At 40.9% G+C, this 19688-nt stretch overlaps 1 protein-coding gene across 2 annotated transcripts in view; it reads right to left on the bottom strand.

Moving 5' to 3' along the window:
* pak1 (p21 protein (Cdc42/Rac)-activated kinase 1) overlaps window positions 1-19688 on the bottom strand; it is an 84480-nt gene that overhangs the window by 64045 nt on the left and 747 nt on the right. Inside the window, exon 2 of one of the 2 annotated variants that reach the window (XM_033631372.2) lies at window positions 2108-2172. The exons of the other annotated variant lie outside the window; for it this stretch is intronic. The gene's annotated coding sequence lies outside the window, so the exon portion shown is untranslated. The remainder of the gene's footprint in view (window positions 1-2107; window positions 2173-19688) is intronic. 2 annotated transcript variants of the gene reach the window in all.

Below are 19688 nucleotides of genomic sequence, written 5' to 3'. Positions count from 1 at the left end.
TACCTGCCTGATCGGACACTGCATGGGGCATTCCACTCACCTTTAAATGGAGATAACTTATCTTAGGCAAGTGTTAATGTGGAGCCCTGATGCTAATAGCTGGGATCTGTATGTTTGCTGTTGGGTTTTCATTGAGCATGTTAGTCCAGATAAGTAAATGCACCTGCTGGTATACTGACTATTTATTTTCATAATCAAGGCCTCTGTTTTTCACATTACACTTTTTCTTTAAGTTTTTTTTTGAACCCCAAACCTTTAAGTTAAAACTGCGCCAATTCATATAGGGCGGAGTGTGTATTCTTGCTCACAACAAAATGTCTGATGCACATGTATTGGTGTGTGGGTGTGTGTGTGTGTGTGTGTGTGTGTGTGTGTGTAATGTGATTCATAGAAAGCCCAACCCTGAAGACATGGGACTACACACACACATACACACGCATCCATCTGCTTCATATTACACACACTTGCAAGCAGTGACACACCTGTCCCAAAGGTATTACACACACACCAAACTACAGCATAACTCTTTCTGTATCTGCACTCTTTCAACTTTGTATTATAACTGCTGCATAGTAATTTCTGTCAAGATGAATAAAGTTCTACTTATCATATCATATCATATCGTATCATATGGAATCGTATCAGCTTTCCTACCTGACAGATGTGGGATCTCTGATATTTTCAATTATTTTATTTCAATAAACAAATCCAGCTGTTCTTCAAAGCAATTATGTGTGTTCCCTATTTTGCATCACCAGTTTAAACTTTTCATGTGTGTAAAAACAAATTACAAAAAAAATTACACTCACGATATTGGTATTATCAATAGCTCAGCTTGTGCCAGCACGCAGGATCTATTTATGAACCGCTTATACATTAACATGCACACACCATCTCCACACTGCACTTTTTTGTTTTTTCATCCGAAAACACCTGGGGAAAGTCAAACAAAACCCTAGGATAATTGGCCCTAATCCACAATCAGCCCTTCCAGGATGTAATATTAATTTACATTTGAGTATTTTTTCCTATCACTGAACCCTTTTGTAGGCCTACACTTGCACGTTACAAATGCTTACATATATGGCAATATTTCTAACACACACACACAGCACACACACTGATGCAGTGCATAAAAAATGCATGGCAAAACCTTCAAGTCCCTGTTCTCATGAGCACTGTGGTAAACCCCCCTCACACGCACGCACACACACACACACACACACACACACACACACACACACACACACACAGGTGTGCTGGGGGGAGGGTCTGTCCCTGTCCCTGATCTACCAGCTGTCAGTCTCCACCCCTCCCAAGCCCCATTACTATGGCAACCCCATAAATAATGGAGGCTGCAGTGCATGCTGGGAATCATCAGGCCAGAATCCCATTACAGCCGACTTACATAATGTGAAACACTCTGGTTTCCCTCAGTGAACCACAACGCTGTTTCATTTTGAAAAGTCTTTAGTGTGACAAATGATCTGATGAGCAGTGTCTGCTGGGTAACCTGCACCACAGCCAATGACTGAGAAAATTAACCCTAAAAGTCACTGCTGCAAGAAATTACTAATATTCATTGAATACTCTCAGTATCGTGGATGACACAACACTGTCCAGCCATCAGTAACTCTGTTATTTTTGCTCTGTACTCTGTGCAGTGAGAATAAAGTTGACTACAATCTGATCTACTATTTTTTCATCCACCTTTGTTTTTTTCATTCAGATAAGTTCTAACCTAAAGGTTTGTTTCCGTGTTTTGTGACTGCACTGAATTATTTTTAACCATGTCATTGTGTTTCCAGAATCCAGAAATTATTGTTTATGTGTAATGTCGGCATAAAGGCTCAATTATCAGAATTACACTGCTTTTTTTTGCCAGAATCAAACATAAATCACTGCATCCACAAGAACCCCATTACAACCCACTTATTCCAAACAACGTCAAATTGTTCAGTCAGCCATACTTCATACATCAACCTCAGTCACTGTGATAATATGGGACTTTCACTGCCACAGTGCCCCTGAGCAAGGTAAACAATACACATAAATAAACTACTACAGAGAGGTGAGCTGCCATCTGTGTTACACCAGCCAGACTTACCTGTAAACGTTGTGTTCGAGTTGCTCCTCTCACAGAAAGGCAAAGACGCAGCTTCAACCTGCAGCCTGCACACAAACAGAGTGAGGGCTGTTACTGCACACTGATCGTCACCTGGCCGCTTTCTTAAATAAGGTCCAGCTCAATGTTACCTGAATTATTATGCTAATTTTGTGTCAGTATGGCAATGCTGGTACTGTCATCAACATATTCTTCATTTACAAGTAACAAAATGCTAGCAGGTTAGCAAAGGCAGTACTTCCTGGGTTGTTAGCATTTTATGACCCTTAGTCAAATTTTTACAGTCCTGCAGTTTATAGTCATTAACGAAAAAGGATGCGACAGAGACGGCACGTAAATGTCTTTCCCAAAACGAGAGGATTTCTACACACATGGTGAGAAATGATCGAGACTCACTGTTAAGAGGAAGCAAAAGCATGTGTGTTTGCCATGTTTGTGTAACAATAAAGGTGTAACAATGGAGGAAGTAATTTACTGCATTTTAATGTCTTTGTACTTTGGAAACCCATTTTCACTAATGTGGTGAAAAGAAAGATCCTATAAATCATTACAATGACAAATTTCTCGAAATAACGACTTAGTATTACTCCAATGATTTTGTATCTTTTCTTATTATCTTAAGATATTAGGTCAGTTTTTGAGAGAGTCAATCATTATTATGAGATATTAAGTAATCTTTTCAGGATAATTCATTATTTTGAGAGTTTCCCATTATTTTGAAAAACTAAGTCAATACTCTGAGATAAGCACACCATTATTTTGAGAACTTTTTCTCACTATTTTGAGATACTAGCTTTATTTTTGAGAAAGTTTCTCATTATTTTGAGACATTAAGTCATTATTGTGAAATAAGCAAGTCATTTTTTTGAGAAAGCATCATTATTTCCAGATACTAAATCATTATTTTGAGATACTAAGTCATTATTTTGTGACAGTTTGTCATTATTTTGAGAAAGCTTCTCATTATAATGATATACAGGATATTTTTTCATCACATTGGCAGAAATGGGCTTCCATACTGTACTCCACAATCAGGGTAACTGGAAATCCAAAGTCAGGATCACTACCACAACCTTATCCAGTCCTTAAACGATCCACTTGTTCTTGAAAACAGACATACAGACAGACTTTCAAATACACTATGTATTTACCCCTGATGCATACTGAGATGTAACAGTGTGCTTCCAACAGCTTCCAGCTGTAACATGATAGTGCCTTCATGCACAAACCCAGATAGAAAGACAGACAGAAAGTCTAGGTGTAGGAGCATTATGCAGTTTTCTGGCTGAATATTATTCATTGTTCTTTAATGAAAGTTGCTTATTCATATGATATTCGCTTCTGTGATACACTTAGTGATCCATGCATGTCCATTCAGGACCACCTGCTAACACATGAAGCAGTTAGTAGCTGCAGGTGCAGAGTGGAGCCGCACTGCTATCCACCATGATATTGGCCATGTTATGGACAGTGTTTGTTGATAATAGTGTGGTCTTTTGAGATACACAGATATCTCTCTGCAGCATTTTCTGTCAAATACTTAAAGTTGATTTTGTACGAAGGAAAGGGGATTAATAAATCCTTTTCATCTCGCAGATACAGTGAGAAATGTGTGAACTTAAGGTTTATCTGTACTCAGCTTTTGATCCTTCTCTATACTTTTCCTAGTTTGATGTGGAAGAACTTGACTGGCCTGCACAGAGCTGCCCTGACCTCGACAAAATTTCCTTCACACTTATGGGTTGAACTGAATCAGACGTAAAGAAATAACCCCTCTCCTGATGGATGGCAAACAAAATCCCAGAAAATGCTGAAGTACATTCACATAAGTGCAAACAGGGCTTCACTCTGTCTGTGTTTTTGCCTTTCTTAGCAAATAGGGTTTACATGCCAGACAATCATTGAGTCTGCTGTGGTATAAGTGAGGAGGAAGCCATTAGTGTGTACAAAGTGTGTTGGTGTCAAGGGGGGCTCAGACAAGCCTGAACAGATGAAGGTTTGAGAGAGAGGGAGGACAAACAGAAGGAGGGCAGGAGGTAAGAGTGGCAGCCCTGCAGCTGTCTACACAATGACACCTCACAGTGAGAAAACACGCATGCACGCACGCACGCACGCACGCACGCATGCACACACAGTGCCAACAGCCATACAGCTAATGTAGCTCTAGATTATGGCTTGTTAAGGTGTTGCTAAGCTCTCATTAGCACAGGCTAATGTGACTTGTCCCTGGCAGTGTGTGTAGCTGTAAGTGTGTGTGTGTGTGTGTGTGTGTGTGTTGCCATCTCACCTGTGTTGGTCAAACACACACACACAGACACAAACACACACTATACTAATCATAGATATACATCCACTGGTGAAAAATGTGTATACAACAGCTGACTCCAAACTGCAGTGTATATATTTCTGTAGTTCACAGCAAACTAGAATAACACTAAGATCAGATCAATCATTCAAGTTAAAACATTGTTGCTCTAGTCTAAATTTGTTAAGGGTGTGACTAAAGGTATCAGCTGATTCGCACCTTCAACAGTCTTTACCTTGCCAGCTCCCTCATACAAAGTCTGTGTAATGTCCTACTGAGTCCATGTGGGAATAGAACAGGTAATTGTCTGGAGAATTCACAGCCAGTGAGTGGGCGTGTTGACGATGTTTCTATCTATCATGAGGCTCACACGTAACCCGAGGAAAACAAACATCCAAAGTGAATAAGAAAGGTCACTTACACAAGGGCAGCAACAAAAATGTCTAACTGGAAGGATGACGAGTTTTGTGAACTTCTGTCGGTAAGGGCCTAAGTCTAAGTTGTCAGACAAATTCAAAGAATGGCAAGACACTTTGTTGTTTATGACCAAATTACGAACCGGCTTCATGACTGCAGTGTAATCCATGTCGTGTCATGCACCCTCTACTGCAGCACCACCCTTTGCCTAAACCACAGAGTTTTTCTGGTAGGTGCGAACACTTCTGACACAGAAAATCTCCTGTTGTGTGTTGCATGTGAAAGGGAAACTCTGTACAATATCTGGACCTGATTCTGCTTTAATTATCCAGAGCTCATATGGGAAAACTGCCTCTAGAAGAGCACTGGTAGATAAGGACATTTTCAGTAAAGCAGAATTGATTACTTCATGAATCGATCAGTCAACTGACAGAAAATTAGTGAAGTTAGTGTTTAAATTTTGATAATCGATTCATTGTTAAAGGTTTTTTTTTTTTTTTTTTTTTTTTTGGAAAAATGTCTGATATCCCTTGGTCTCAAACTTGTCCAATTTAAGGATGTTCTGCTTTTTCCTGTTTTACTGTAAACTAAAAGCCTTTGAATTCTATACACTAAATGATTTATCAAGAAAATGATGACAGTGATTGTTATTTGCAGCCCTTACTTACGAGTCTGATAACTAACACAACAAAGCAAGTTATGTGAAATATCTTAACTGATGTTTACCGTAAACAACTGTTATTTCTTATTAAAGTTTGCTAAGAATAATTCATCTGAACAACATAACTACAAGATTGTATTATTACAGAATATGACTCTGCTGAGAGTGTATTGTGAATAATATCTTATCATTGCCAAGCCCTAACCTGCTGTCATTATAAACACATTTATTATTCAGAATAAAACACCTTTGGACTTGACCACTGTGATCAATCCAGCTGCATTGCTATCACTGATAACAGCGTTATTATCAGAACAGACTGGGCAGGTTTAGCTCCAAATTAGCTTTGTCTGTTCAAGTCAAGGCTGAAGCATCAGCACCCACAACAACACGAAGATCAGCCTGGAAATCCTACAGGTTGCTCTCTAAACCGGCTTTGTTCGGCCTGACCAGCTGTCTGTCTTTATCTGTGAGGTGAAACACACACATACAATAAGTCACACTACTTGTGCGTGTAATGTACTTGGCAGACAACTGTGAGGCTTTATTGTGTTTCATGGCTGCGAGCCTAATTATTCCTGTTGAGCATGCCAGTATCTGATGAATGCTGACAAGCAGCTGGCGAAGACGCATACATGCAAGTATGTTGGATTCTTACAAAATATCTTACAGTGTTAAAGGTCTTGCAGTATCGGTAGCCTCTAGAGTAATGGGGTTAACTTTAGGAAGTGTCAAATTATGGCTGCATATTTGATTAATCTGCTGAATGTTCTCTCATTAAAGTGGAAATAGACATTTTTGTTTAACTTATCATTATGAAGTAAATATATATTTACAATGTAGTGGCTATAGAATGACACCATCAGAGTTTAGATTGGTTCACTATAAGCCTCGCGCTCACTATGCAATTCTGTCTGCAAGGTACGATTTCCTGGGAAAATGAAGTTTCAATTTATGGCACAAGGGAAGTGTGTCTACCAAAACAGGAAGAGGATAGCGGTTTTATTTTCCCCAGTAGCTATCAGAAGCCATCTCCAGTTACAAAAGACAAAATATGAGTTCTTTGCAGTTATTATCCCGGGGGTTGGCAAAACTTTTGTTTTGTGTATATGTGTGTACCTTTGTGATCATTTTGTTGTCCCTTCTCCCAATTTGGAGGTTTTTACGGGTCCGTGAACACACCACAGGTGGAACTATTCATGAGTGTTTTCTTTCCTCAGCAGCACTTTGTTAAGTTTGAGTTGCGGTGTGGAGAACTGATGTATGAAAGCAAACTTTAACACCCAGTGCTGCAGGGTGCGCGGTTTCCATTCGAATGCAGCAGGTTTCCTCTTAAGTAGTTTGGATAAACAGTGGTCATTGATAACAGGTGATTGCTGTTTTTTGAACACGGGAAACCCCCCTAAAAATAGACGATAAACTCCTTTCCCTCTGCCAGTAGACTTGAGATGTGTATACTGCTCTGCAGCAGACGAAAAAGCCTTTCTTTTTTGTTCTGGTGCGTCACATTCTACGTCATGGACAGGCGAGAAAACAGGTCAGTAAACAGTAGAAAGCAACATGGAGGCCAGTGAAAATATTACAATGGTTACTTCTTCTGTTACTTGATCAGTCTCTCTTTCAAATTCGGTGCAAACTAATTTGGAAAGATGTCTGAGTGCTGCTTGGGCGGAGACGAACGGTATATTGTGGTGGTGTGTCATTGCATTTTGCCAGTAAATGGGCTAAAATTAGCGCATTCACCTGGGTGTTGTGTTTCCATTACTGCCGATCGGAGCCGCAGCCGATATACCTGTGACCACTGCAGAGTCATTTGACGCTGATGTGAATGCTGATTGCAACCTTTGCCATTACATTAAAAAGCCAGATGTTCATGGGTGTTCATCTTTGGTCTCAATAATTTGGTTTATCTTATCTGCTTATTTACACGTTAAAATGTAATAAAACAGTTTACTGTAAGAAATGATGTCTAATATAAGGGAGAGAGTGCATGTAGAGGGCAAGCTGATGTGCTTGACTGGCCATATTTAAAATTTGGAGACTGTTGGCGAGGGAGAAGGGTGATGTCAATCAGAGGTGAGAACACAACATGAAACATCCCCCTGGGGAAGGGATGAGATGGAAGAGAGACTCTGGAAACAAATCTGACAAAATCCTTCAATCTCCAAGACAGAAAATAAGATACAGAGTGAGTGACATAGAAAGATGTGGGGAGAGAAATTACAAAAAATGTGACAGAGAAAATAAAATATAGCACAATAAAAAATATCCTTTCAGATGAAGCTGCTTCTTTTTATTACCGGCAGGTCCATCCTCTCTCCCTACATACTTCAGTGTTCTCTTCAGAGCAGGTACTCTGCCTAATGCTGACATTTTTACTTCAACAGATATTCTGTATCATACCATGCAGACACAGCCAAAGCATCTTGGCTGAAAAACGCTGCGCCTCTTATTGTACCTCTTCTGTGTTCTACAATGAACAGGTATTTATTTTGTTCTAATACTGTGCCATCTTTGTCATTTAGAAAGCAACAATATACCTAAAAATAGCCTCACAATAAAGGGTATTTATAAAGCACTAAAATCAGGATAAATTAAGTAATTTGCAAAAACAAAACAAAATTGGAGGTAATACCATATACCACAAGGAAAAGTTCTTCACAGCGACAGGCCTATGAGCAATACAAATGAAATATGCCACCTTCATTTATTTTGATTTAAAATAGTTAGGACAAGAGGACGAGAAAGACAGTGAGAGATTCCCTGTGGCCGAAATAAAAAGCAGAACATGTTACTAGCGGATGGACATGAAAGTGGCTTCCTCTGTTTGACAGTGAGAGAAATGAAGGGGTATTTATAGATAATAGTATTACAGTTGCTTCACTGGTTACGTCAGATAGACTAGAGGAGAGGAGTGAACAAGAGATAAAGAAGAGGTGAAGAAGAGGACGAAAAGGAGGCCATACTGACATGTGGGCCATAAAGGAAGGAAAGATTTAAGCAGAAACTAGAATTACCTCTTTGCGGTTTTATGCCTCAGAGATCCAGTCAAGTTGCACTTACAGTTTATATCCATGTCTGTGAAAAAGATGGATGCTTCACACACACACACACACACCTTACCCCCGGCAGCACAGAAGGTCTATACAATCAGCACAGTTTCAAGGTGGACTCCCAAGATTAGTGTCACCAGTCACTGAGTCATTCTGTCTCCAACCTAATGTTTCCCCTCCTGTTCCTGAGTAATGGTGTTAGATAATGGCCAGAGATGTGTTTTTGCAGATCATTATGATGTCACAGTGAAGGTGACCTTTGATCTTCAACGACCAAATTCCAATTGGTTCATTTATGAGTTCAAGAGGATGTTTGTACGAAATTTAAGGAAACTCCCTTCAGGTCTTCTTGAGATATCGCTTCCACAAGAATTAGACTGTTGCAAGATCACAGTGACCTTGACCTTTGACCACCAAAATCTAATCAGTTCATCACTGAGTCCAAGTTTGGGCCAAATGTGAAGAAATTCTTTTAAGGCCTTCTCGAGATTTAGTATTTACAGGATGAAGAATAAAAAAAAATAATGACATGTTGAAAGAAGCAAGAGGGATGAAGAGCAGGAAGGAGAAGGAGGAAAGAAAGGAGGGACAAATGAGGAGGATAGTAAGGAACAATGGAGAGGAAGAAGAAAAAGGAAGAGGTCAAGAGAAGGATGGCAAAAGTAAACATCAATTTAAAAAAACAACAACAAAAAAAACAAAACAAAACCTGTCAGTACAAAAGGGGATTCCAACCTGGGCTCACTCCCAACTTGTCAAATCCCAACACCTGGTCAGTGACCTTCAGCATCAGACACTGACACACAGAGGCACCAGTTAGCAGCAATATAAGACGGGTCCAACAAACCCCGGACTTTCAACCGAGAGCCTGCTGTTTGTTTCCTGCCTCCTACCTTGGTATTTTAATAACAATGCAGTTGTTATATTTGTTGCTTTACTGACAAAGAAGTATGCTAGTGCTTGTAGCATATGATGAACGTGATGAATGTCATGTGATGTTGCATTACATAAGAGACAAACGTTCTTCTTTTAGGTCTTTTAGTTATCTAAACTTGAGGATGTGAACCTAAAAACAAACAGTTTTATCTACGTTCTAAGTTTAGTTTGAAAAGAGACTGTATGCACAACTGTTAGAAATCTGATGGGCTGCCCGCGGGTCCTTCTAAGGTGATTTTTTATTATTATGATATTTTAAACAACTGCTGTATTTGTTGTTGTTTAAGGGGCTTGCTCATATGATATACCGTTCGGAAGCTACGCTGCTAGCGGTGCCATTAATGCTGACCATTTCAAGATACAACTACTACATCAGGCTCAAATACTTCTGTCAGACTAAAAAAAAACAACAACAAATAAACAATTGTAACTCCCCTATTAAAGGGCCAGTGTGTAATATTTGGCCTGGTTTATTGTCAATCTGAATCTGAATCTGAATATTCTACCCATTAATATGTTTATACAAGTGTATAATCGCTATAAAATAAAGTTTGTTTGGTTTTCGTAGCCTTATAATTATGCTTTTATACATATATATATATATATATATAGCAAGGGCCTTGCTTTAGAGAGGTCGCCATCTTGCGCCGCCATGTATGTACGGCAGACCGAGCGGACAATCCAGCCAGCCAGAGAACGAGTTTCGCGTGTATAAATGAACCAACGAAGACAGCGGAAGGAAGGAAGAAGGAGGAGGAAACAGCAGAGTGTTAGTAGTTCGTCGATAGAGAGTAGTGAAAAGTTTTTTTAGTTATAAAGTTTGCGAATGGACCACACTTACCACGCAACAGGAGAGAATGAACCCGAACCGTCATCTGCGAGGAAAAGAAGACGCAACTTCACTCCTTGTGATGCACTCTCTGCGGCGCTTTTCCTCCTGATGATATATCTCCCCAACGATGGCAGCAGTAGCACCGAATCCCATTCTGTGCATTCAGCCTCTCTTCTCGCCCGCTCAGCATCCAACACATGGAGTTCCTCATCTGTGTGCTCCGGCTCAAACAGGTATGGCTCTGGGTCTGTGTCCGCTACAAGAAACTCTTCAAAATCGCGTTCAAAGTCGTCCATTGCAGCTACTATAGTCCGGAGATATCGCTAGGCTAAATAAACAGCTGAGCTCTGTTTACCGGCTACGCTGTCAGTCAGTGTGTGGGCTGGAGATTGGTGGAGCAGAGAGGGGAGGGGGGTCCCCACTCAGTATGGTAAACGAGTATGTGTGTAAAGTTATGAAGTGTGTCTGTTATGCTAGAAGAGTCAGCGTTTGGGACGGAGTGGAGTGTTACCGGAGTTTCTGGAGTGCTCAAATAAATGGGCCTTTTTCCCGAACGCTCCTCTGGTCTCCTGCTCGTGAGGGATTCATTACAATATCGTAACATGGTTTAGATTTCTAAATAAACCTCGTCGCTAGATAGACCTACTCCTGAAAAACTCGTGCGTAAGGCTTTTTGTCCCTACGAGGCCACCGTCATTTACCCGACGGGAGGGGTGAGCGAGTGAGCCCTGCAATCTAGAATTTGACCACTGATGTCACTGTTTTCAACCCATTTTACACACTGGCCCTTTAAGCATTATCATAATCCACAGGTCCATATTATCCAGACTGAATCACATCTTACACAGCTTCCACTGCCCTTCACACACACTGGCAGTAATCAAGATGACCTAAATCAGTCACATTATTACATCCATACATTTTCACAAATTGCTTTTGCATTGTTTCAAACATTCATAATTCTCCACATATTCATAATTTCTCTGTTGTGCTTGTAAACAATCAACCGATTGGGTCCCTTAAAAATTGAGACGAGCTTCTGAGCTTTCCACAGAGACCTCACTTGAGCCAGTAGGTGCTTCCGATGCTGTTGCTACGGCCTCCAAAGCTAACCAGAGCCTGAGCTTAGGTAACGTACCACACTGAGATTTCCTGTAGTTGCAAGCTAGTTAAAGAGCCGGGGATTGGCCAAAGGTTCCCGAGGCTTATGGGTCTTGTAGTCAATGACGCTCCTGAGCTCCAAAAGAGATATCAGTAATGTAGGTTAAGGCCTGTTTTACAAGCACACACACACACACACACACACACACACACACACACACGGAGCATGAACCCATTCACCTTTGAGCGAGTGTTTGTGTGTTGACCAAACACTTTTGGTCAAGACGTGGTGACCTCAGCCATGTAGTGAAAACACACACTCATGCCTCCCAACAGACATTCACACTCTCCAACAAAAACTGTATGTAGTGATGTAATGATGCGCGCACGCACACACACACACACACACACACACACACACACACACACACACACACACACACACACACATGCAAGGCTGCAGGGTGTGAATGCAATACTGCAACACTAAAATATTCACACACACACACATAGAGTTGATCTGAGTAGACTGCAAGACTGAAGTGTAACCTTCCTGTTTAGATCTACTTTCACCTTTTCATTTACGATTCCTTTATTTCTCTCGCAATGTTACACTGAGTTTCAGCTGCTCGTGTGTGTTTGAAGGTGTGCGAGTGATACTGGAAAAAGGGCAGATAAAAGCAAAGCAGTGTGTGTTACTGGAAGGTGTGGCTGGTCCAAATGAGTGGGTGGTTCCTTCACCATATGGTCTCTAGGCACACACACACACACACACACACACACACAGACACACACACACAAAGTGTGTCAGCTCTAAGGAAACTGGGATTTGGCCTCGAGCATCTTATGACTATCAACCGTACTAAAAGATATTTTCATGTTCAGGTTCTTTGTGTGTTCCACATCTGCTGTCAAGATTTCCAGACATGTAACTGACAGATTTCTAAAACTGTTAAATGTATTGGCTTCATTGAGTATAAATATTGTATTCTAATGATTTTGCACTGGTGAGGAGTATTCATCCTACAGACAGCCTTTGCTACAAATAGCTGATGTAACTGTAAATGCAACGCCAGCGGCTACCTCAGATCCCACCAACCTATATTGACTGCTGCTATAGACCTAATATGCTCTCATCATGCAGCTACAAAGGGCAGGTTGGAGCAATATGATACGATGAATATACCTAATTAGTGCTAGGTGCCTTGACTTCTAGGCAGGACTCCTGCCAATCTGCAGACCACTATTCAAGACCAACAAGCAACAAAACCATTGTTTTTTTAACGAGTCATAATTTCAGCTGCTTTTTAGCCACGAAATGCAGGCGTTTTTGGCAACCCGTGGCTGTATTTCCACAACAGACTGTTTATAATAATGAATGTAGCTACTGTGATGTCACCCATTGCGTTTGTAGACTGCCGTTTTAAAGTCTCAAGTTTGGAATTTCAGTCGTTGCCATCTTGTTTTATTTTGGAGCCAAAATTGACCTTATTTGGTCAAGAAGCTGGCGCTGTAGAGGAGTGAGGGATGGATCTGACTCACAGACTGCAGTAACACATCACAGACAGCCTCTCACTCAAATAGCCCACCCTTATATATGCGGAACTTTGGGCATTACTAAAATGTTAACAGGTGAGTTATTCAAAAAAAAATCACCTTCTGTACAGTTGTCATGCTATAGAGACCAAAACCGTTTTTTGCACCAAGCTGTAAACATGATTGTTTCTGCTGTAAATTTGAGCATTTTAAAATGGGGGTCTACGGGACTTCATTCTGTGTTGGATCCAGCCTCAAGTGGTCATTCAATGGACTGCAGTTTTTGGCAATTCGGTAGCAGTTCCTTTTTTACAGAGACATAGCTACGTTTCCTGCTGGAACGGTGCCACAAAAAATAGTTGTTTTTTTACTAAGACATCGCTGTGTTTCTTGCTGGGACAGTGCGACTAAAACCGGTAGTTTTTTACCTAGACAGTACTGCATTTTCTGCTGCGATAGTGCCATGAAAAATGGTTGTTTTTTTTTTACTAAAACTTCTGAAACTGCGTTTCCTGCTGGGATGATGCCACAAAAAGTGGCTGTTTTTCACAGAGACATTACTGGGTTTCCTGCCTACTTAGTGCTATGAAAAGTGTTTTTTTTTTGTTTTTTTTACTGAGCCATCACTGTGTTTTCTCCCTGGAGACTGTGAAACATTTTTTGTTTATTACAGAGACAGTGCTTAGTTTCCTGCCAGTTTGGTGCCACCAAAAGCTGGTATTTTAAAGAAAAACATGATCTTTTTTTTTTTCTTACCATATCAAAGTGGGTTCTGTGCCTAAACATAACCACACATTAAACACAGTGTTACTGAAAGTTAAAGAAATGTAACTTAACAATGGTTTGAAAAAACTTACAATGCCAACATTTATTCTAGTATTAGGGTTGAATATTTCAATTCTCTCTTCTCTCTTCTCTTCAATTCTCTCCAACAGTATTAAAACTATCTCTGTAGTCCTCAACCATACTATTAACAGCTTAGAGATGTGCCATCACCCTTCCTTCCATCTGCCTACACATCAATGAAGTGGATAAAATACATAAAGAAATCAATCCAGGATCACAGCTTTCATCTGGATTCATGGAGAGGAGAGGAGAGGAGAGGAGAGGAGGGGAGAGGAGAGGAGAGGAGAGGAGGGGAGAGGAGAGAGCATGTAGTTTTGTAGTGTCGCGGTTCGTCTAGACGCCATGCTCACCAGCTCCAGCAGCCTTCCAGGCAGACAGACTATCCATTATTCAGCTGCTGGCAGGCTTCTGACTGCTCCACAGCCAATATCACTATTTCTGTTGATAGAGTGTGTGTGTGTGTGTGTGTGTATGTGTGTGTGTGAGTGTCTACATTGCAAAGAAAAATATCTATCCTAATGAGTTATTTAGTTCAGTATTGATTGTATGCATCTGCCAGAGATAAGATGTACTTAATATCTGCAGCTAATTATGATACAGAGATCCTTTAATAATAAATTTAATACTAAACAAATATGTCTTGACGTAATCTCATCTCCTGTCTCCTGAGGTGCTCTCAGGCTCTGCTCCATCTTCACCACAAGACTGCTGACGCTGCACCAATCTGCCAGTTTAAGGAACAGTTAAACATTTTGGGAAATACTCTTATTTACTCTCTTGCTGACAGCTAGATAAAAAGATTGATACCACTGTTATGACTGTACTGTATGCATGTGAAGTATCAGTCAGAGGCCAGTTAGTTTGGCATAAAGACTAGAACAGGGATAATCAACCAGCCTGACTCTGTCTATCTGCCTACCAGCACCTCTACAGATGACAAACTGTGGCCCAGTAATTTCCTTAAGTCTGCTGGTGGTCGCTTTAAATACAGACATATGAGTGATACAGATTGTGTTATCTAACTGTCAGCAAGAAACTGAATAAGAATATTTCTTAAAATATCTAATTATTCCTTTAAAGTCACTTTTAGGGCTTCAAAAACGAATCCATTGAATTGATGGGCCCAATACGGCAATGGGAACAACATATTTTCCATCTTATTTGCAGAATTATAAGATTGAAATAAAAAATAAATGACTATATTCGGGATGTCAGTTTTAGTAGGCTACATTTTGATTTAAATAGCCAGACACTCATGAACTGATAACTAACAGGTTAATTTTGAAGGAAAAAAATGCAAACTAACTAACAAACTAAAATACATGAGGCCTTTCCTTTAAGCTCGGTGCTCTAATGACTCAGTGAGCTTTAGGCTGCATTTCAAAGTTCTATCCATTTAGAGATGGTGACATTTTAATGTTTTGTGATGCACTGTCTTTTCTTTTATTACCTGTTGGCTTTGCAGACAGCCATCTAGTCACGTTAACATGTGTGGTGGCAACAGCCAACCCTCTGGTCTTCACTGCTAAGCTAACGGTGGCCTTTACCACTCCACACACCACACACCACCCGAGCCCCCAGGAAGTGCGCAGGGTTTTGTAGCCAATCTTTGTTGTGGCCAAACACTGTAATTACACAGTCACATGATGCCCTATGGCCCAAAAAGACTTTTTTCCATTGACTTACATGGTGAAAGACATGTCTGTAAATCAGGGGATGGATTTTTTTGAGCATCACAACCCCCGCTAAATAACTTTCATATTAAGTTTCATTATTTGGATTTGATCCATTCGGTTCGTTAATATTTGTTTAGTCTAGAAGAGCTGCAGAATCAAATCATTTCATCCCCATTCAAGTTAACTAGTGCTTAAGTAGCTGTCTCAGCTAGCAGAAGTCTCTAGTGCACCTGCTCTGTAGGCTGCACAGTGCAGAAGCAGTGCCAACCATCATAGCTGTCAAGGCTCCTGTAGACTACCGTATTTTACCCCTCTTTCCCGCTGTCCTCCCGTATTAGTATTTTCCCGTAAATCTCCTGTATTATAATATAATTTAAAACAACAACAACAACAACAAAAAAACATTCCTCTGCCTCTCCAAACTGAACTCTGTCGCTAGCCACTGCCACCCAGGTTACTGCAGGTGGCAGTTCTCGCGAGGTTAGTGTTGACAGCGGGTCTGGTTGACAAGTGGTTATTTTAGATTTCCTGTACACCCAGGGACGGTTTTTGCTATGGGCAATGTGGGTGACCGCCCAGGGCGCAATCTACGTGAGGGTGAACGAGCGCCCTCCAAAAAAACACAAAACAAACAAAAAAAACTCACCAGTTTTCTAAGCTACCGCTCATTTCTACGTCAAGTTAGTGGAGTGGGCGCTGGGGTGCCCCTATTATCACGTTTCAACCAGCAGCAGAAAGGAAAGACAAATCCTGGCGGTTGTGGGTTGAACGGGGGGTCACAGACAGGAATACGGCGGAGGCTCATAGTGCTCTGCGGCGCAAGTTAATGGCTTACCGGCGACAGAGAAGTCCGACTCCAGGTCCAGTAATTTCCTCTTACGTTGGTGTCATGACTGCCCAGTAGTACCTGGACAACTGTGCCGTGGCGGCACACAGGTATGTGGCGTGTCAGAGGAGAAACGAGCTGTTCACATTTCTCTCTTTGTAGCAGGTAATGGTCCACTTTAGGGACTGAGGGATGGGATGATTCGCCCAGGGCGTAAAACTAGCCAGGACCGCCTCTGTGTACACCTGTCTTAAAATGTAAAGGATACTGGAGCTTGGTTGGGGTGGTGGGATGGCTCGCGGTTGGGCGCCGGAAAATTTCCCTTATTTTCAAATCCAAAACTTGACAGGTATGCCAGTCATCCCGGGTAATTTCATACGTGTCAGATGAACCATTTTGACTTTATGTGTCACTAAGCAACTTTCATAGGAATGAACAGGGCCCCGCTTCAAAGAGTGCATCCAGTTCTCTTTATACATCCATGGCACTCCCTTGGTCAGGTGAGAGCTAGCTAGCAGCGACCCTTATTCTGCAATTACCACTGCAGAAACATGGTGTCCATCCTCTGGTTTCCCCCCAAGTTGCCCCGTGAGTTTTTTTTTTATTCCAGAGTTCCTTTGAGAACTATAGTAGTGTGTGTGTGTGTGTGTGTGTGTGTGTGTGGCAGTCAGTAGCTCATACTGTGGGTCAGCAGGTCAAAACGAAGTCTTTGACGGACCCCAAAGTCTGGTCAAAAGGAACACACACACACACACAAACACACACACATACACGGTCATCATTCTCCTGAAGTAGCCAGGCCCAAAGCTACAGGAGCCAAATGGGTCATTAACCTCTCCTGACCTGCCTCCCACTCCTTCATGCTGTTGAGGTGTCAAAGTGACAACTGGGTGGCATCATGCTTCACACGGGGCCATAAAACACTCCTTTAGCCACACCCAGGTCTCCATGGAAACCGCTGTGCCGCCACTGCCCTTAAACCATGACCCAATTCATGGGTTCCACTGCTGCTGCCGCTCAGCCAAACCAGGAAGCCCTTGTTTGCTTTTTCAGAGGTTTTAACACTTTTGACCCAGACATGTTCAGCTACAACGAGGGTCCCTTCAATTCTCTGTCAATCAACCAATCGATTAATCAACTAGTTGTTTCAGCTCTACTTGTAAGTATTATTTGGTACAGAGGTAGTTTCATTTATAACAAAACATCATCTCATAATAGCTCTTCGTATGTTTTGTATGCAAAAATCTCAACTTGTAAAGTAACTAAAGCTGTCGCGTAATTGCAGTGGACTTAACCTACTGCTTTAAATTAGTACTTAGGTACAGTGTTTAACTGTTTGAAATTGGTTATTTGACCACTGCTTCACTATCAGCTCCCCTCATACAGGTGAGAAATTCAACAGTAAAACATCAAGCACAAAATATTACATTGAGTCCAGTGCTGTTCCAGGAAAATTGTCTTTTTTTCTGTCTGCCAGTGGGACAAACAGCCCAGGAGTGAACCACCAACACTTTTAATCAGCTTCCCACATATACAGCTTTTCATTATCCAGGAAACTGCTCACTCAGATGAAGGGAAAACTTTTTATAACAGGGAGCAAAGGGCAACGTCAGCCCAACGTCAGCCTCAGCAGGACTGCAGTGTATGCGCAGACCAACCTACAGAGAGTGAGAAATTAGTTTATTTATCCTGCTGAGTCAAAAACGAGGGTGAGTTTGAAGAGTCTAAAAGCAGCGGTGAAAAGGGAGCTTACCCCTAATGCTGATAAAAAAGCCAACTAAGACTCAGAGCACCCGTGTCTGCCTGACTGTGATCAATAAGATGCACTCTCTGTCTAACTCGCCAAAGATACTAAAATCTCCCAAAATCTACTGGGCCATGAACAAACTCTCTGAACTGATCAAGAGAGGTGCAGAAATTTCTGCTGAGCCACGTGGAAACGAGAGCCCCAGTGCATTTCTGACAGATTACTGTGCAGGAATCAGAGAAAACTACAAGTTTACAGCGATAATGATGAATGAGGCAACTGCTAAGTTGCAACTGAGTACTGCAGACATGCTGGTGGCATTATAGTGATATTGACAGAGGTGGAAGAAGTACTCAGGTCTGTTACTTAAAGGTCCAGTGAGTAGGATTTAGGGGGATATATATTGGTATAAATGGAATATAACATAAAAAGTATGTTTCTTTTCTTTTGTATAATTACTAGAAAATAAGAATTGTCCACCATGTTGCACTGCCATGATGAACCACCATACAGTGGCCCAGAACAGACAAACCAAACACTGGCTCTAGAAAGGGACTTTCCTGTTTTTATGTCGCTACTAGAGTTAATAGCAGTTATTAGTGTTTCAACCTGTTTAAATCCCCAGCTGTATTTGTTTTGGACAGAAAAAAACTCAGATCATTAGGCTGAAAAAAATATATATATTTTTTATGTGAAACTGCTTTAAAAACTGCTGAGTTTCTAATGGTTTAAATTACCTGGTCTTTTTGTTTTGGAGAGATGGAGAACTCTGAGGATAATTCGGCTCCCAGTAAAAACCTGAGCAAAGAACACTGAAAGGAATTCTAACCATGAGTTCACGTTTGACACATGGGAGGAGAAGGTTCAGTTGGTTGCAATCTGCAGTCCTCACCAATAAATGCCACTAAATTCTACACACCTCTCCTTCAAAGTAAAAGTAGCATCTATGTCTCAGCCCTTTTATAGTCCGGGGACCTGTCTAGGGTGTACCTCGCCTCTCGCCCAGTGTCAGGTGGGATCCAGCCCCCCACAATCCTTAACAGGATAAGCAGTTACAAATAATGAATGAATTAATGGATGGATGAATGAATACCACACTGAAGACATTCTCTCTTAAAAGTAAAAGTCCTGCATTCAAAACTTTACTTTAGTAAAAGTACAAATATCAAAACATACTTTAGGTATCACAAGTAAATATACCCAACATGTAGAATGGCTCATTTCAGAATAATGTTTATAACATTATTATATTGTGATTTATTGATGCATTAATATGTCCATAACTTAGTACTCAACATACTGCTGTGTAGCTTCACTGTTTGCTGTTTTATCCAGTTTTATCTTAATACATCATCATCATCATGTTTTGTAATAATAATCTCAATCTGCAAGGTAACAAGTAATTTAAGTTATCCAACAAATGTAGTGGAGTCCAAAGCACAATATTTCCTCCTAAAATGTAGTGGAGTAAACGTTTAAGTAGCCTGGTACAACATGAAAATACTCAAGTAAATGTTCTGTCCACTCCTGAAGATTAAAAGAAATATTTAGCAGACAATTTACGAGTGGATTAAAAACGTAAAAAGATGGAACCTTGATTACTTGCCTACCTATTATAGCAGATAAG

This window comes from Epinephelus lanceolatus, chromosome 4 (genome assembly GCF_041903045.1).
Source record: "Epinephelus lanceolatus isolate andai-2023 chromosome 4, ASM4190304v1, whole genome shotgun sequence".
Lineage (NCBI taxonomy): Eukaryota > Metazoa > Chordata > Actinopteri > Perciformes > Serranidae > Epinephelus > Epinephelus lanceolatus.
The sequence above is the reverse complement of the archived record's forward strand: the minus strand, read 5'-3'. Positions and strand labels throughout refer to the sequence as shown.